Source organism: Entelurus aequoreus, linkage group LG17 (genome assembly GCF_033978785.1).
Source record: "Entelurus aequoreus isolate RoL-2023_Sb linkage group LG17, RoL_Eaeq_v1.1, whole genome shotgun sequence".
Taxonomy (NCBI): Eukaryota; Metazoa; Chordata; class Actinopteri; order Syngnathiformes; family Syngnathidae; genus Entelurus; species Entelurus aequoreus.
In genome coordinates, this window is record NC_084747.1 from 35391255 (window position 1) to 35411118 (window position 19864).

Below are 19864 nucleotides of genomic sequence, written 5' to 3' on the forward strand. Positions count from 1 at the left end.
AGAATACAATCAAATGTAGACCTATATAAAACGAAAGGTTTCTGCATGACTTCAGCTCAGGACAGATCTAGAATGAAGTCACCATAGTAGTTAAGTTACGCCGAGAGTTGTTGCAATGTTGAAACAATAAAAGTATGCACGCTGCAGTAAAACGTTCACCATTTGTCAAAAAAAACTTCACAACGGGAATGTGATCCCGGAACATCAGGAGAGATTTTGGACTAAATGATTAATGAGGTTTGCAGAGACACAACGGGGGAGAAGTTAACATCTAATATGGGGCGACAAGGGATAGTGATTGGTTGGAAAATGATAGAGAGACATATGATCTTTGGGGGGCAGATTATTATATATATATAATTAATCATTTAATCATGTGATAATTATGATACCAACGTACCTTTTTGACTTTAATAATGATTTGGAGTGCATGGGGGAGTGGAAATAACAGCCTCTCTCTTTCTGACCACAAGGTGACTTAAGTATGTTGCGCAACACAGCAGCAACACAACCATTGTTGTAATAGTGGTAAGGATCAAACTGCTTTGTCAGCATTATTTCCACTGATAAGTTCATGCAGCTCCACAACAGTACAGCAAGTGTATCAATCAATCAATGTTTATTTATATAGCCCTAAATCACAAGTGTCTCAAAGGGCTGTACAAGCCACAACGACATCCTCGGTACAGAGCCCACATACGGGCAAGGAAAAACTCACCCCAGTGGGACGTCGGTGAATGACTATGAGAAACCTTGGAGAGGACCGCATATGTGGGTAACCCCCCCCCCCCTTCTAGGGGAGACCGAAAGCAATGGATGTCGAGTGGGTCTGACATAACATTGTGAAAGTCCAGTCCACAGTGGATCCAACACATCAGCGGGAGTCCAGTCCACAGCGGGGCCAACAGGAAACCATCCCGAGCGGAGACGGGTCAGCAGCGCAGAGATGTCCCCAACCGATGCACAGGCTAGTGGTCCACCCGGGGTCCCGACTCTGGACAGCCAGCACTTCATCCATGGCCACCGGACCTATGCAACTCCCCCTCGCAAGGGACAGGGGAGAAGAGGAGAGAAGAAAAGAAACGGCAGATCAACTGGTCTAAAAAAGGGGGGTCTATTTAAAGGCTAGATTATACAAATGAGTTTTAAGATGGGACTTAAATGCTTCTACTGAGGTAGCATCTCTAACTGTTACCGGGAGGGCATTCCAGAGTACTGGAGCCCTAATAGAAAACGCTCTATAGCCCGCAGACTTTTTTTTGGCTCTGGGAATCACTAATAAGCCGGAGTTCTTTGAACGCAGATTTCTTGTCGGGACATATGGTACAATACAATCGGCGAGATAGGCTGGAGATAAACCGTGTAGTATTTTATACGTAAGTAGTAAAACCTTAAAGTCGCATCTTAGGTGCACAGGAAGCCAGTGCAGGTGAGCCAGTATAGGCGTAATATGATCAAACTTTCTTGTTTTTGTCAAAAGCCTTGCAGCCGCATTTTGTACCAACTGTAATCTTTTAATGCTAGACATAGGGAGACCCGAAAATAATACGTTACAGTAATCGAGACGAGACGTAACGAACGCATGAATAATGAGTGTGTAACATGCATGTGTTTCACACCAACAGCTGAGTAGCACAACCAGCCCTGAGATCGGTAGGTTGGAGTTCAAATCCCAGCTGAGTCATACCAAAGACTATAAAAATGGGACCCATTACCTCCCTGCTTGGCACTCAGCATCAAGGGTTGGAATTGGGGGTTAAATCACCAAAATGATTCCCGGGCGCGGCGCCGCTGCTGCCCACTGCTCCCCAAGGGGATGGGTCAAATGCAGAGGACAAATTTCACCACACCTAGTGTGTGTGTGACAATCATTGGTACTTTAACTTTAACTTTAACTTTAACATTCTAAAGCGCATCCATATTAAGCTGATGGAAAAGTATACACTCATACAGTGGAGTGCATATGTTGATGCACATACAGTCGCGATCAAAAGTATACATACACTTGTAAAGAACATAATGTCATGGCTGTCTTGAGTTTCCAATAATTTCTACAACTCTTACTTTTTTGTGATAGAGTGATTGGAGCACATACTTGTTGGTCACAAAAACATTCATGAAGTTTGGTTCTTTTATGAATTTATTATGGGTCTACTGAAAATGTGACCAAATCTGCTGGGTCAAAAGTATACATACAGCAATGTTAATATTTGGTTACATGTCCCTTGGCAAGTTTCACTGCAATAAGGCACTTTTGGTAGCTCTCCTTAAGCTTCTGGCAAGCTTCTGGTTGAATTTTTGACCACTCCTCTTGACAAAATTGGTGCAGTTCAGCTAAATTTGTTGGTTTTCTGACATGGACTTGTTTCTTCAGCATTGTCCACACGTTTAAGTCAGGACTTTGGGAAGGCCATTCTAAAACCTTAATTCTAGCCTGATTTAGCCATTCCTTTACCACTTTTGACGTGTGTTTGGGGTCATTGTCCTGTTGGAACACCCAACTGCGCCCAAGATCCAACCTCCGGGCTGATGATTTTAGGTTGTCCTGAAGAATTTGTAAGTAATCCTCCTTTTTTATTGTCCCATTTAGCACCAGTTCAATTTGCAGCAAAACAGGCCCAGAGCATAATACTACCAACACCATGCTTGACGGTAGGTTTGGTGTTCCTGGGATTAAAGGCCTCATCTTTTCTCCTCCAAACATATTGCTGGGTATTGTGGCCAAACAGCTCTATTTTTGTTTCATCTGACCGCAGAACTTTCTTCCAGAAGGTCTTATCTTTGTCCATGTGATGTCAGATGAAACAAAAATTGAGCTGTTTGGCCACAATACCCAGCAATATGTTGGGAGGAGAAAAGGGGAGGCCTTTAATCCAAGGAGCACCATACCTACCGTCAAGCATGGTGGTGGTAGTATTATGCTCTGGGCCTGTTTTTTCATTCAAGGAATGGCTGAATCAGGCTAGAATTAAGGTTTTAGAATGGCCTTCCCAAAGTCCTGACTTAAACGTGTGGACAATGCTGAAGAAACAAGTCCATGTAAGAAAAACAACAAATTTAGCTGAACTGCACCAATTTTGTCAAGAGGAGTGGTCAAAAATTCAACCACAAGCTTGCCAGAAGCTTGTGGATGGCTATCAAAAGCGTCTTATTGCAGTGAAACTTGCCGAGGGACATGTAACCAAATATTAACATTGCTGTATGTATACTTTTGACCCAGTAGATTTGGTCACATTTTCAGTAGACCCAAAATAAATTCATAAAAGAACCAAACTTCATGAATATTTTTTGTGACCAACAAGTATGTGCTCCAATCACTGTATCTCAAAAAAGTAAGAGTTGTAGAAATTATTGGAAACTCAAGACAGCCATGACATTATGTTCTTTACAAGTGTATGTCAACTTTTGATCGCGACTGTACGTGTGTTTCTTAAAGTGACAGGTTTCTTGCGTATGGATGAACCTAAATATCGTACACCATTGGAAACTATCATAGTACTACAAATACATATTGTATTGTAACATGATTATTTATACCTGTCAAAAATTAACAATATCTTTGAACAAAAAAAGCCCAAACATGTTTCAATGTCCTTCTGGCTTTCTGTCCGTCAGGTCAGGACATGTGGATACATTTTTCCAAGTTTTGGAGCGTTACATAACAAACGCAGCGCCGCTACACATTCCATGGGAACTGAATTGTGCACATGAAACTGCTGCGAAACCTTTGAAATTACTCTCTCTTTACAGCTGTATATTTGTGAGGGATTTAACAGTTGGGAGGGTGACTAATTCCTTGCCTCCAGCTATTCACGCTGCATGATCTCTCCTAACAGACTCATCGGCCCCAGGCTGATTTCGAATGCCTTTTCCACAAAAACTTTATTTTTTAAATCAGATTTTGTTTCGTCCATGTTTTTCTCACTGCCAGCTTTTCCTATCAGCCGCTGTCTTCTTGGTGTGGCATTATTTCCTTTTAAATGTTTATAACATTATTCAGATCATCAGAAAATAAAGGTTTACAGATATAATAAATACTGTATAACTGTATTATCATACAGCGGAACCTCCGATGCAATATTCTCAAAGGCATTTTCAACATTCCCAACTGTCATAAAGTATCAATAGTAGCTAACTATTATATAATAAAACTAAATACTCACCCGATGGACAGTTTTTCGTCTGGTCCAGCTGTTGATTTTGGGTAAGCAATCCATTTATGTCGAAGTAGCTTGGCTCCAAGTTGCACATTCACAGTCTCACTCTTTCTTCAAACGTATAAGGTTGTAAATGTTGCATTCCAGTCGCGTCGCAGCGAGGGTCGTGTTTTTCAGGATGCAAAAAACAAAAGCGGAACCTGCGTGAAGGTAAGGGCACTCTATTTAATATTTTAAGCAAAGTACAAAACAGTAAAACAGAAAGAAAATGGAACAAAAACAGGCTTACCTTTCATTGAGGGATAAAATAAACGCGATCTGTCGTAAGAAGAGAACAATGGATCCCAGTGGTGTGCCGTCAGGGCCAGCAAGGCCTTATCATGGCCTAACATAACCAGAAATCATGATCGTAATTAAAGATCAATCCAATCCAATCCACTTTATTTATATAGCACATTTAAACAACAAGAATGTTTCCAAAGTGCTGCACAGCCATGTTAAAAACAATATTAAAAACAATATTAAAAACAATATTATGCTCCACCAATGACTGAATAAAAACAAAAAATAAATAAATATAAAACCAATATAAAAACAATATAAAAATAAACATGATAAAAGGCGATTTTAAAGGGTAAAACCAATTAAAACAGTAAATAGAAATCACAATTTATTTTTAAAAAAACACAGAGGACAGAAGACCACACAACTCACGTAGTGTTAAAAGCCAAAGAATAAGATAAAAGTAATTTTTAATTTACTTTTCCTAAATATCTAAAAGTATTCATATTCTCTTCATGTAATATATGCTCCTTCCAGCGCTGTTGTTTTTAGGTTATAGAGTTTTTAGCTAGCTTATGTTACCATGCTGTACCAAATCTGCCTAGAGCCTCCAGAATAAATAATGCAGGTATCCGACATACAGTTGATAGACAGTTGCGGTAGCCAATCAGATCACGAGTTGTTGTCAGTAAGGCCTTATAGCTGGCCTAAGGCAGATATATATAGTGATGTTATGGGCTAGGTAACATAAGAACTCCATTACCCAGCATGCCACAGTAGTGAAGCGCATGCGCAGTAGCCCCGTTTAGGTTGTTGAATGTAGACATGCAGCAGGATGTTTTTGATGTGCACGCTGCGGAGTAAACTTTAAGACAGTGGTTCTTAACCTTGTTGGAGGTACCGAACTCTACCAGTTTCATATGCGCATTTACCGAACCCTTCTTTAGTGAAAAATAAAATGTTATTTTTTTTCAAATTCAAGACAAAGTTACATGTTTTTTTTACTGGTGCACAAAATGAACCGTGCATGAACATCACCTTGTTCAAAGAACAAAACCAGCACAGAGCATGAACTCACAACAAATTACACACCTGCAAACCAGTGTGACTTCTGCGGTTGCCGTATACATAATACGCTGATAGGGAGACCTTTTTATTTACACGATGAGTCGGGTGTGTCTTGACCTCCGCGGCGGAGGCTCCGCCGAACCCCTGACAACTCACCGAACCCCCAGGATTCGATCGAACCCAGGTTAAGAACCACTGCTTTAAGAATTCAGCCAACAAGCCTCGTCTGCATCTTTTATGATTAGACAAGACAACACATATACTGTATTTGCAAGGCCATTTTCAAGAAGGATATTTAAAGAGAAACTACATCTTGTGAGACCATGTCGGCCAACCCCGGAAGCTAGCTCAGCTGTCCCAGCGATGAAATGTGAGTTCAGATGTTTTATTTCTTTATTTTTTTCACATTTAATATGGTTTTTGCAATTTTAATTTTGACAGTACCACATAAGATATGTTTTAATTGCTGATGCTAAATGCGCCAGAAAATAACCCGTTTTGTACATTGCCCAGTAGTGCGTAAATGTGTTTCTGTATAGTATTTCTCCAGCAATGGTCATGTGGTGACATAAATGATGGTATTTTGAGAGGTAATCATTGAAGTCGGACATCACTGAAGGCCTAGGTGGGAAACGCACGGCCCGCCACTGATGGATTCTCATAATGATTGTGAACGAGAGGCAAAATTCCCAAAAAAGTGCAGTCCCCCAGTTATCATGTGTGATTCCTGTCTCTTTTTTTGAACCTGCAAAGGATGCCTGGTTGCCATTTCGCTTCTATTTAGTTTGAATCGGCCCATCTCAGTCCCAGCATCAGCTCTGCGTTGTGTCATCGGTAGTGTGTGTTCTATGTCATTTACAGGTGCAGGTGAGAACTGACATTTTGGAGCTGCAGTTTGTCAACATGTGTAAAAGGTGACAGAAACCCTCCTCCCCCCACATCCTGCTGATCTTTTCCTGCTCCATGTCACTGGAGCTCTCTATTGTATCTGCTAATACAAAATAAATCATCCAAATATTTTACAGTTAATGCATCTCTAAGTCTAAAGAAAGAGGTCAGTGAGTCAGTGAGGAGTCGTTGCTCGTGACTGGGAAGTCACACCTGCTCACACCAACGGTCAGTCCACACCCATCTGGTCATTCTGTGTGTGAGGAAAACAGAAGCAATTACTCACAAGTGGAGGGGTCATACTGTAGACCAGTGTTTTTCAACCACTGGGCTACGCCACACTGGGAGATGATCTAATTTCACCTATTTGGGTTAAAAATATATTTAGCAAACCAGTAATTATAGTCTGCAAATTATGTGTTGTTGTTGAGTGTCGGTGCTGTCTAGAGCTCGGCAGAGTAACCGTGTAATACTCTTCCATATCAGTAGATGGCAGCAGGTAACTAATTGCTTTGTAGATGTCGGAAACAGCGGGAGGCAGCGTGCAGGTAAAAAGGTGTCTAATGCTTAAACCAAAAATAAACAAAAGGTGAGTGCCCCTTAGAAAAGGCATTGAAGCTTAGGGATGGCTATGCAGAACGAAGCTAAGACTGAACTGGCTGCGAAGTAAACAAAAACAGAATGCTGGACAACAGCAAAGACTTACTGTGGAGCAGAGACAGCGTCCACAAAGTAAATCCGAACAGGACATGACAATCAACAATGCCCCCGCAAAGAAGGATAAAAACAACTGAAATATTCTTGATTGCTAAAACAAAGTAAATGCGGGAAATATCGCTCAAAGGAAAACATCACACTGCTACAGGAAAATACCAAAAAAAGACAAAAAGCCACCAAAATAGGAGCGCAAGACAAGAACTAAAACACTACACACAGGAAAACAGCAAACAACTCCAAATAAATCAGGGCGTGATGTGACAGGTTGTGACAGTACACCTACTTTGAGACAAGAGCTATAGTGATGCATGCTTGGTTATGGTTTAAACTCATAATTTAAAAATTGCGACAATTACTTTTTACTCTCAACTGTGTTTCGTTTTTTAATGATTTCTGCTGTTGGTGTGCTTCTGTATTTTTTCAACTCAAAAAATGTGCCTTGGCTAAAAAAAAGGTTGAAAAACACTGCTGTAGACTACGTTTTGGCCGTCCATTTTGATTACACATTCTTGTTTTGGTAGTGGTCAGTGCCTAAAACCCAGTGTGGACATGACAGTAACATCTCCAAGTTAAGTTCTAATAGTGACTTTTAACTTTAATCCACAATGCCTGTCATGATAGCTCATGGCAGGTTGGGTTTATGTTTCATATTCCTGTGTTTTTGGTAGTAGTTCCTGTCCAGCGCTCTGAATATTGGTTCCAGCTCCTGTCTGCCTTTAATCTCTAGATTACAGATTAGGTGGCTCATCTGTCCCTCATCATTAATCAGGAGGGTTTATACCTTTCTTGCGATGCTGGTTCAGTGTGCAAAACCCAAAACCAGTGAAGTTGGCACGTTGTGTAATTCGTAAATAAAAACAGAATACAATGATTTGCAAATCCTTTTCAATTTATATTCAATTGAATAGACTGCAAAGACAAAATATTTAATGTTCGAATTGAGAAACATGTTTTTTTTTGCAAATAATCATTAACTAAGAATTTAATGGCAGCAACACATTGCAAACAAGTTGGCACAGGGGCATTTTTACCACTGTGTTACATGGCCTTTCCTTTTAACACCACTCAGTAAACGTTTGGGAACTGAGGAGACCAATTTTTGAAGCTTTTCAGGTGGAATTATTCCCATTCTTGCTTGATGTACATCTTAAGTTGTTCAACAGTCCGGGGTCTCTGTTGTGGTATTTTAGGCTTCATATTGCGCCACACATTTTCAATGGGAGACAGGTCTGAACTACAGGCAGGCCAGTCTAGTACCCACACTCTTTTACTATGAAGCCACGCTGTTGTAAAACGTGGCTTGGCATTGTCTTGCTGAAATAAGCAGGGGCGTCCATGATAACGTTGCTTGGATGGCAACATATGTTGCTCCTACCTTTCAGCATTAATGGCGCCTTCACAGATGTGTAAGTTACCCATGCTTTGGGCACTAATACACCTCCATACCATAACAGATGCCGGCTTTTGAACTTTGCGCCTATAACAACCCGGATGGTTCTTTTCCTCTTTGGTCCAGAGGACTTTAATTGATTGATTGATTGAGACTTTTATTAGTAGGTTGCACAGTGAAGTACATATTCCGTACAATTGACCACTAAATGGTAACACCCGAATAAGTTTTTCAACTTGTTTAAGTCGGGGTCCACTTAAATTGATTCATGATACAGATATATACTATCATATATACTATCATCATAATACAGTCATCACACAAGATAATCATAATCACATTGAACTATTTACATTATTTACAATCAGGGGTGTGGGGGGGCGGGGGGGTATGGACATCAAGTAGTGGACATAGAGAGAGAGAGAGAGAGAGAGAGAGAGAGAGATCAGAAGGCATAACAAAAAGAAAAAGTATCTGCATTTGATTGTTTACATTTGATTATTAACAATCCGGGGAGGGTGTTAGTTTAGGGTTGTAGCTGCCTGGAGGTGAACTTTTATTGCGGTTTTGAAGGAGGATAGAGATGCCCTTTCTTTTATACCTGTTGGGAGCGCATTCCACATTGATGTGGCATAGAAAGAGAATGAGTTAAGACCTTTGTTAGTTCGGAATCTGGGTTTAACGTGGTTAGTGGAGCACCCCCTGGTGTTGTGGTTATGGCGGTCATTTACGTTAAGGAAGTAGTTTGACATGTACTTCGGTATCAGGGAGGTGTAGCGGATTTTATAGACTAGGCTCAGTGCAAGTTGTTTAACTCTGTCCTCCACCTTGAGCCAGCCCACTTTAGAGAAGTGGGTAGGAGTGAGGTGGGATCTGGGGTGGAGGTCTAGAAGTAATCTGACTAGCTTGTTCTGAGATGTTTGTAGTTTAGATTTGAGGGTTTTGGAGGTGCCAGGGTACCAGGAGGGGCATGCGTAATCGAAAAAGGGTTGAACGAGAGTTCCCGCCAGAATCCTCAAGGTGCTTTTGTTGACCAGAGAGGAAATTCTGTAGAGAAATCTCGTTCGTTGGTTAACCTTTTTGATTACCTTGGTTGCCATTTTATCACAGGAAAGGTTAGCCTCTAGAATGGAACCTAGGTAGGTGACCTCATCTTTCCTGGTGATAACAATGTCACCTACTTTTATGGTGAAGTCATTGACTTTCTTTAGTTTGATGTGGGACCCAAACAGGATGGATTCTTTTTTACCCAAGTGTATGGACACGACGTCCACAGTTTCCAAAAACAATTTGAAATGTGAACTGGTCAGATCACAGAACACTTTTCCATTTTGCATCAGTGCATCTTAGATGAGCTCGGGCCCAGCGAAGCCGGCAGCGTTTCTGGGTGTTGTTGATAATTGGCTTTCGCTTTGTATAGTAGAGTTTTAACTTGCACTTACAGATGTAGCGACAAACTGTAGTTACTGACAGTGGTTTTCTGAAGTGTTCCTGAGCCCATGTGGTGATATATTTTACACAATACCGCCTGAAGGATCGAAGGTCCGTAATATTATCGCTTACGTGCAGTGATTTCTCCAGATTCTCTGAACCTTTTGATGATATTACGGACGGCAGCTGGTGAAATCCCTAAATACCTTGCAATAGCTCATTGTGAAATGTTGTTCTTAAACTGTTTGACAATTTGCTCACGCATTTGTTCACAAAGTGGTGACCCTCGCCCCATCCTTGTTTGTGAATGACTGAGCATTTCATGGAAGCTGCTTTTATACCCAATCATGGCACCCACCTGTTCCCTAATTAGCCTGTTCACCTGTGGGATGTTGTAAATAAGTGTTTGATGAGCATTCCTAAACTTTCTCAGTCTTTTTTGCCACTTGTGCCAGCTTTTTTGAAACACGTTGCAGGCATCAAATTCCAAATGAGCTAACATTTGCAAAAATTAACAAAGTTTTCCAGTTTGAACGTTAAGTATCTTGTCTTTGCAGTCTATTCAATTGAACATAAGTTGAAAAGGATTTGCAAATCATTGTATTCTGTTTTTATTTACCATTTACACAATGTGCCAACTTCACTGGTTTTGGGGTTGGTAGTATATTGTATGGTGTTCCCCTGCTTTCCTAGCCTCCTTTTGTCTCACCTGTGATCTACTGCCGTCGCAATGCTGTTTCTCCCTCCTTTGCGTCCTTAATTAAAGGACATTGCCTGCGGTCTCTGCATCCCGGGGTCACGCCAACAGCCAGCATGCAACACTGTAACAATGACAGTATAACACATTTCTCCCAGCTCACAACACACAAAGGATTGACATGCCTGTGAGCTACAAACCCACATTGTATGGAGCAGCTCTCATAATTTTGGTGGAATTTTGCTTTGTTGTTCCATTATCTTCATTGCCCTGGGACGGAGGTCAGCAACCCGCGGCTCTCGAGACGCATGCGGCTCTTTAGTGCCGCCCTAGTCTCTCCCTGGAGCATTTTTAAAAAAGGATCGAAAATGGAAAAAGATGGGGGAAATTTTTTGTTGTTGTTTTAGTATGTTTTTTGTTTGAGGACAAACATGACACAAACCTTTCCAATCGTTAGAAAGCCCACTGTTTAATATGTTTGTGTGTATGCTTCACTGATTAGAGTATTTGGTGAACATCGTTTTGTCCTACTAATTTTGGCGGTTCTTGAACTCACTGGGACTGTGACGCAACAGTTTGTTTACATGTAAAATCTCCCATTCCTTTTTTTGTCTCATTTTGTCCATCAAATGTTTTATGCTGTGCGTGAATGCACAAAGGTGAATTTTGTTGATGTTATTGGCTTGTGTGGAGTGATAATCAGGCATATTTGGTCAGTGCATGACTGCAAGCTAATCAATGCTAGCATGCTATTTAGGCTAGCTGTATGTACATATTGCATCATTATGCCTCATTTGTATGTGTATTTGAGCTCATTTAATATTCTTTACTTTTATCCTCTTTGTATATAATTTAGTTATGCATGTCTCATGACACATTATCTGTATGTAATATTGGCTGCATTTCTAATAGTTGTTTGTGTGCCATGTTGTTCCAAACCACAGCAAACATTACCCAGCTTGCAAAGATTGTAATAAATCCATTAAAAGAAGACAGCCGGCCATTTCCTTCAACTTGGACACACATGTCTATAACTTTGGCCATTACAAGCCAGTAATTTCCATGAGTTATCTCACTTTCCGAGTAGCCTCTGATTTACTAATATTTTCCAATGTTGTAAAAATGTTTAGAATAAATATTACATTTCAACATTTCTGTCAACAGGGATTTGCTTCAGCCTGCGACACATTCTCATTTTGATAGTAGGCTAATATAACTAATATCGACACTTACATCATGTGTTGTCTTCATTATGACACTTATGTAAGACTTTTAAAGTCATTTTGATAGTAGGTTAATATAGCTAATATAGACACTTACATCATGTGTTGCTTTCATTATAACACTTATGTAAGACTTTTCATTCTTTGCGGCTCCAGACAGATTTGTTTTTTGTATTTTTGGTCCAATATGGCTCTTTCAACATTGTGGGCTGCCGACCCCTGGCCTGGGAAGTTTATGTTCTGCAGCCCCAGTTGTTGAGATATATATATATATTTTTATATTAGGGATGCACTTAATGAAAATGATTGGTCCAATCAACAATGAGGGAACCAACAGAAACACAGAAATGCCAATTTGTAATACCATTGCATTTCTGACTGTGTACTAACCTCACTAAAATCAAGTCATTGCAATTGCACAAATTGATAGTTATATTTCAAAGAATAAAACAATCATGAAATTATGAAGTGAATTATATTTATACAACACTTTTTCTTGCGCTTTACGTTGAGAAAGCCATTATCTACATTTGCGCTACATTTATACCATGCGTACAGGCCAACTATTGAGAGTCAATGTGCTTGGGGGTACTTGTTTTTTCTGTGCGATGTAAAAGCACTGAAAGCTACGTTAGTATGAGCGTGCAAGCTAATATCCATTATTAATATCCATTATTTGCTTTTGCAGCACGATGTTATTAGTAATTAAATACATTTAAGCACTCATTTTAAAGCAGTTAAAGTAAGACAACTAATTCAGATGAATAGTGTAACGGTACAGTGGAGGAGGAGACGGCACGGAGGCAGGAACGTCGTTTAGCTCCCAGCGTGTTTATTAATATACAGGAATGAAGTGTGTGACTAATCCAAATATATACGAACCCTGTTTCCATATGAGTTGGGAAATTGTGTTAGATGTAAATATAAACGGAATACAATGATTTGCAAATCCTTTTCAACCCATATTCAATTGAATGCACTACAAAGACAAGATATTTGATGTTCAAACTCATAAACTTTTTTTTTTTTTTTGCAAATAATAATTCACTTAGAATTTCATGGCTGCAACACGTGCCAAAGTAGTTGGGAAAGGGCATGTTCACCACTGTGTTACATTGCCTTTCCTTTTAACAACACTCAATAAACGTTTGGGAACTGAGGAGACACATTTTTTAAGCTTCTCAGGTGGAATTCTTTCCCATTCTTGCTTGATGTACAGCTTAAGTTGTTCAACAGTCCGGGGGTCTCCTTTGTGGTAGTTTAGGCTTCATAATGCGCCACACATTTTCAATGGGAGACAGGTCTGGACTACAGGCAGGCCAGTCTAGTACCCGCACTCTTTTACTATGAAGCCACGTTGATGTAACACGTGGCTTGGCATTGTCTTGCTGAAATAAGCAGGGGCGTCCACGGTAACGTTGCTTGGATGGCAACATATGTTGCTCCAAAACCTGTATGTACCTTTCAGCATTAATGGCGCCTTCACAGATGTGTAAGTTACCCATGTCTTGGGCACTAATACACCCCCATACCATCACAGATGCTGGCTTTTCAACTTTGCGCCTATAACAATCTGGATGGTTCTTTTCCTCTTTGGTCCGGAGGACACGACGTCCACAGTTTCCAAAAACAATTTGGAAATGTGGACTCGTCAGACCACAGAACACTTTTCCACTTTGTATCAGTCCATCTTAGATGAGCTCAGGCCCAGCGAAGCCGACAACGTTTCTGGGTGTTGTTGATAAATGGTTTTCGCCTTGCGTAGGAGAGTTTTAACTTGCACTTACAGATGTAGCGACCAACTGTAGTTACTGACAGTGGGTTTCTGAAGTGTTCCTGAGCCCATGTGGTGATATCCTTTACACACTGATGTCGTTTGTTGATGCAGTACAGCCTGAGGGATCGAAGGTCACGGGCTTAGCTGCTTACGTGCAGTGATTTCTCCAGATTCTCTGAACCCTTTGATGATATTACGGACCGTAGATGGTGAAATCCCTAAATTCCTTGCAATAGCTGGTTGAGAAAGGTTTTTCTTAAACTGTTCAACAATTTGCTCACACATTTGTTGACAAAGTGGTGACCCTCGCCCCATTCTTGTTTGTGAATGACTGAGCATTTCATGGAATCTACTTTTATACCCAATCATGACACCCACCTGTTCCCAATTAGCCTGTTCACCTGTGGGATGTTCCAAATAAGTGTTTGATGAGCATTCCTCAACTTTATCAGTATTTATTGCCACCTTTCCCAACTTCTTTGTCACGTGTTGCTGGCATCAAATTCTAAAGTTAATGATTATTTGCACAAAAAAAAAAAAAAGATCAGTTTGAATATCAAATATGTTGTCTTTGTAGCATTCAACATTCAACTGAATATGGGTTGAAAATGATTTGCAAATCATTGTATTCCGTTTATATTTACATCTAACACAATTTCCCAACTCATATGGAAACGGGGTTTGTATATGTTGTATACCCTTTAATTGAAAAATGATCGTTACTACAGTCTGTTACAAGTAACAAACACTCACCTGCATCTACATGTTGAGTCTGTCTCTCAGCAAATGTGCTGCTGCTGCTTGCTGTCTGAATACACGCTGTAGCATACAACACAAAATGCCAAAAATGTAATCTCTGCATGCATTGTAACTTTAAAGTGCTTCTTATAATATGATAACAAATTTTACATTCATTTTTAATTTATTAAAATATATAAAACGTAGATAATGGGAAGAAAATGCCATGCAATCATATTCCATAAATGAAAAAAACGTACGTGTTTCTTCACGGCAAGGCTTGGTTGAACACCTCCTCCTCTGTAGCAGCCTCCATGTGCATGTCGTGTCTGTAAATGTTTTCTGATTCCATCACATCGCAAACAGCATGCATTATTTCATTTCAATCAGGGGTGTCCAAAGTGCGGCCCGGGGGCCATTTGCATATGTGGTTGCGGTATAAAAACAACGTTTTTTTTGACAAAAGAGCATAAAACAACCAAAATAATAGTTCAAACGTAAAATCGACAGATATATCTGAGGTTGATCTCGTAACTTAAGTGTTGAAAGTAAAACAAATAATAATACAAATGTATCACTTTATGAGTGGGGGACCTTTTAGATCCCAAAGATATTTAGTGGGATTTTATTTATCTTTTCACTGTGACTGATTACTCAGAAATAATAATACATTTAAATCAATGGTGTCCTGCATTATTGATCTTTTGAGGAATCCAATTACTTCACATCAAACATTGCTTTCTGATTGTTTTGGGCTGTGGGGGAAATACTGCATATTTCAGTTTTAATATGAAAAACAAAGTTGTCTTTGACAGAAAAGGCATAAAACCTTTTTTTTTATTTTTTTTATTTTTTTTTACATTATATCAACCTGAAGTTGATATAGAGTTTTACTGTAAGTGTTACATTAAAAATTAAAATAATAATTTGACTTATTTTTAACATGTTAATGACGGAGACTTATGGTCCCCGGGAGCCCTAAATGTAAAAACAAAACAAAAAATCCATATATTTTGTTATGGTTTGAAAATGAAAAATTTCAAAGCGGCCCCCTCATGCTTTAATTTTTCCGTCTGCGGCCCTCAGTGGAAAAAGTTTGGACACCCTTGATTTAAATATTAGCTTACGTTGCAGCCAAATTAGCCAATAGCCGACCGTACTTTAAACACAGTTTAAGTTTGGGTTACCGACTTTGATGTCCCTGTTTTCATCTTAAAAGATTATCAATCAGATAAAATTGCTCCACAAGACTTCTTTAAACCGTGACGCATCACGTCACGTTACGTCGCTTTCCACCAGCAATAGCAGCATTATATCAGTCAGGTTCATGGTGCGATTGTTATTTTTTAAGAAAACGTTGCAAATAAACTTATGTAGTGTGCATTATACAAACATTTTTATTTACGTATTTTTATTGTTATTAAAATTGTTTTATAATTTTTTTACATTCTGCAATTCGGCGCCCTTACCAAGGATTTGCCTGTCGGGAAATCCAGAACTGGCTGCAACCGTAGATGTATTGTTATGTTCGGTGTTGCCTTTGTTGCCAATACGGAATATTTTTGACATGGACTCCTTAGTGATTGTGGCCTAAAAACATGCATAAAGCTGGTGGCCCTGTAGCGTGTCTATTATCCGTCTAGATGTTTTTTGTATCCAAGTTCAGTTCAGTACCAGAGTGCAGTTTGGTGGTTGCCGGTCTGCATTGTATGCACTGTATCTTGAATGAGATTTGGTAGCTCTATTAAAAGAATTACATTCTTTAAATATTTTTAAAAAGCGTTTTAAACTAAATTTATTGTGACGTTATGCTTAGTAAATTTAGCAGACCTCTTATGGTTGAGGGATTCACATTAGTCGCATAATTTTGGTCTTGACCTCTGTATGTATGATGAGATTATCGCAGATCTTCAAGATGCAACCTTTTAATCAAATTTGAATAATAGGATATAGAGACTGATTTGATGGATTTAAAGATTCCTTTTTTATTCATAAATGAAATTGTAAATGGGTATTTGGTGGGTAGATTTTGAAATGTATTGTATTGTACTGTATTTTGTATATTATATGATGATGTATATTCTAACTGTGGGTCCCTGTCCATAAGCTGTGTGCTTCTAGGAATGACCTTTTTGCAGAACGTACTTTAATTTGAACAAAATAAACAATAATGTCATGTTGGAAGAGGAAGGGGCCCGCTCCAAACTGTTCCCACAAGGTTGGGAGAATGGAGTTGTCCAAAATGTTTTGGTATCCTGGAGCATTCAAAGTTCCTTTCACTGGAACAAAGTGGCCAAGCTCAACTCCTGAAAAACAACCCCACACCATAATTCCTCCGCTAACCCCTCTCTGTGAGATTACGTGGCCTACCACTTCATGGCTGAGTTGCTGTTGTTCCCAAACTCTTCGATTTTCTTATAATAAAGTTGACAGTTGACTTTGGAATATTTAGGAGCGAGGACATTTCACGACTGGACTTGTTGCACAGGTGGCATCCTATGACAGTTCCACGCTGGAAATCACTGAGCTCCTGAGAGCGGCCCATTCTTTCACAAATGTTTGTAGAAACAGTCTCCATGCCTAAGTGCTTGATTTTATACACCTGTGGCCGGGCCAAGTGATTAAGACACCTGATTCTCATCATTTGGATGGGTGGCCAAATGCTTTTGGCAATATAGTGTATGTCTGTCTGTAAAACAAAAAATATATGCCACTTTCATTGACTGTAGCTCAGTGGTGTTCAAAGTGTTGCTATTTTTTCATTGGCCCGCAACATGATCTGAAAATTAAATGAATGAGTTGTTTACGAGGTATACTGTTTTACATTACCCCCATTTTAGCATCTCTTCACTAGCTCCCAGTTCATTTTAAAATATTGTTGTTTGTTTTTAAATCTCTTAACGGATTAGCGCCACAATATATCTCAGACCTTTTAAAAATGCAAGCCCCCACAAGGTCTCTGAGGTCGGCTGATCAGTTTCTTCTTGTCGTCCCAAAAACTTGTTTAAAATCCAGAGGTGATCGTGCATTTTCTGCTGTGGCTCCACAACTTTGTAACAATATCCCTCTTGCTATTCGGACGGCTCCCTCTTCAATGAGTTTTAAATCACGTCTTAAAACATATTTTTACTCTTTGGCTTTTAAACCAGCATGAGAGTTGTTTGATTTTAGTAAATTTTATTTTCTCTGATGTATTTTATGTACTTATTATTTTTATAGTATGTACAGTCAAAAGCTTGACATACACTTGTAAAGAACATAATATCATGGCTGGTTTGAGTTTCCAATAATTTCTACAACTCTCATTTTTTGTGATAGAGTGATTGGAGCACATACTTTTTGGTCACAAAAAACATTCATGAAGTTTGGTTCTTTTATGAATTTAGTATGGGTGTTCATCACATCTGATATCACACGAACAAAGATAAGACCTCCCGGAGGAAAGTTCTGTGGTCAGATGAAACAAAAATGTAGCTGTTTGGCCACAATACCCAGCAATATGTTTAGAGGAGAAAAGGTGAGGCCTTTAATCCCAGGAACACCAATTCCTACCGTCAAGCATGGTGGTGGTAGTACGGTGTTTCCCATAAACTGCCAAGATACCTGTGTCGGTGGGGGCGTGGCTATGGGCGTGGTCACCATGACGTTATCGAGTAATTTGCATAATTTACTACAATAATATGATTTTCTCTAAAAAGGCTCAAAAAATGTATACTTACTAATTAATAATAACAGTTTTGTTTTAAACATCCATCCATCCATCCATTTTACAATATAATTACAACACTTTATGTACATATTTATATACAGATTTGAACAATAAGTTATTCACTGAAATATATTTATTAATTGTGGTTCTTACAAAAAATATATCTTATAAAAATATAAAAGCTAATATGTCTCTTAAGGCTCTGCCCCTTTAATTAGTGCATACTAAATAATTTAACTTTAGCCTACTACTATTACCATATTATTTACCAGCAACATAAAGTGAAACAGAGGCAGAGGTGTCCTGCCACAGTCAGTAACAAATAAACAGAAAACAGTAGTGGTGGTAGATAGACACAAAGCTTCATCAAACATCTGATCTACTGAACAAAGAGCTCCAAAAATCTTGATCCTACACTTCTCTTTTGTAAAGTAAATCTGAACAGCCGATATGGGCATCTACATCTACTATATGATTTGCCTGAGAAGCTGGACAGGACAAATATAAAAAAATTTAAAAAATAAAAAAATAAAAATAAAAAAAATAAAAAATGAATGTGTGGGAAACACTGTAGTATTATGCTCTGGGCCTGTTTTGCTGCCAATGGAACTGGTGCTTTAAATTGGACAATGAAAAAGGAGGATTACCTCCAATTTCTTCAGGACAACCTGAAATCATCAGTCTGGAGGTTGGGTCTAGGCGCAATTGGGTGTTCCAACAGGACAATGACCCCAAACACACGTCAAAAGTGGTAAAGGAATGGCTAAGTCAGGCTAGAATTAAGGTTTTAGAATGGCCTTCCCAAAGTCCTGACTTAAATGTGTGGACAATGCTAAAGAAACAAGTCCATGTCAGAAAACCAACAAATTTAGCTGAACTGCTGCAATTTTGTCAAGAGGAGTGGTCAAAAATTCAACCAGAAGCTTGGCAGAAGCTTGTGGATGGCTACCAAAAGCGTCTTATTGCAGTGAAACTTGCCAAGGGACATCTAACCAAATATTAACATTGCTGTATGTATACTTTTGACCCAGCAGATTTGGTCACATTTTCAGTAGACCCATAATAAATTCATAAAAGAACCAAACTTCATGAATGTTTTTTGTGACCAACAAGTATGTGCTCCAATCACTCTATCACAAAAAAAATAAAGAGTTGTAGAAATGATTGGAAACTCAAGACAGCCATGACATTATGTTCTTTACAAGTGTATGTCAACTTTTGACCACGACTGTATGTCTTAACTTCTGTGCAGCACTTTGTGAAACCTATAGTGTTTTTTGAAATGTGCTATATAAATAAAGTGGATTGGATTGGATTATATATGTAACACTAAAAACTATTATACAATGCTTTGTCACTTATAACACAAAATCTATGGTTTTCTAATAGCAATGCATATGCTGATGTAAATTGAATTGGTTATTGGCGAAGTTGGTAGAGTGGCCGTGCCAGCAATCGGAGGGTTGCTGGTTACTGGGGTTCAATCCCCACCTTCTGCCGTCCTAGTCACGTCCGTTGTGTCCTTGGGCAAGACACTTCACCCTTGCTCCTGATGGCTGCTGGTTAGCGCCTTGCATGGCAGCTCCCGCCATCAGTGTGTGAATGTGGAAATACTGTCAAAGCGCTTTGAGTACCTTGAAAGTAGAAAAGCGCTATACAAGTACAACCCTTTTATCATTTATTTATCATTAAAGCATCTTAAACAAACCAAATGCATCAAAGTTCTTCATTCTTCATATTCATTCTTTTTTCAGTTTGCGGCCAAAACGTTTGGACATTCTGGACAT